Source organism: Solanum tuberosum, unplaced genomic scaffold (assembly GCF_000226075.1).
Source record: "Solanum tuberosum cultivar DM 1-3 516 R44 unplaced genomic scaffold, SolTub_3.0 scf00068, whole genome shotgun sequence".
NCBI classification, from domain to species: domain Eukaryota; kingdom Viridiplantae; phylum Streptophyta; class Magnoliopsida; order Solanales; family Solanaceae; genus Solanum; species Solanum tuberosum.
Genome location: NW_006238994.1, coordinates 191,879 through 192,776, shown reverse-complemented (window position 1 = coordinate 192,776; position 898 = coordinate 191,879).

Here is an 898-nt window from a genome sequence, read left to right as displayed (position 1 = left end):
ATTTATTTAATTGATGGTTAATGGGCCAAGTCCAAATATTAAGTTAATACCCTATATCTTTTTAGACCGTTCTTTTTTTTTTTTTTATAAAAAAACAACAAGAAACCTCCCAGAACGACATCACAGCCTCGGCATAATCAGATCGGCGGCCAAAGGTAAAACATGTAAGCATTAATCGAATCTTAAATTAATGCACTGGTGTATATGCATGAATGTCATATTATTCTATTTTATTATTGTTATGGTTGGTTGCAAAAGAAAAAGGTATCTCTCATATATGTGATAACGCTTCTTACTTGGGGGAAAATGTTTACGGCTATTATAGGTGCAATTGGGCAATGCTGAACAATCATTAGATAATGATTGGTAAAGTATATGAGAATTTAATTGATATATAGGTTAGATCAGGTGTATAATTGTTTGGTCTTTTCTATAATTGGAATTTAATAATTTCATTTAACTTAGTTCTGTGTTAAAAATTAGCGTATCGTATTATAAATTTGATTCAAGTTTAATAGATTGGTAAATGTAATTAAATATTGAGTGTATTATATTACATGAAAATTATTAGGATTGTATTGTTTGGAGAAATTAAGACTTAATCTTAGGCTTGAAATTTGGAGAAAATTGAAAGAAGTTGACATGTTATTGGCATCAAGATTAGGAATTTGATTATAAATTTGAGTGAATTTTTGGGTCTAGGTTAGATCTATAGTAACATGTGTATTGTTAGTTTTGGAAATCTTATTGTGGTTAATTGTTTGACTAGATTGTTTTGAGTTGGAAGTTCAACGAAAAGGGAAGGCTCCCGGAGTGATTGTTCGATTATTTGAGGCAAGTGGATTTCTAAACCCTTGTTAAGCGTATGGAATTCGTGTATTTCCTTGTAATATGTGTT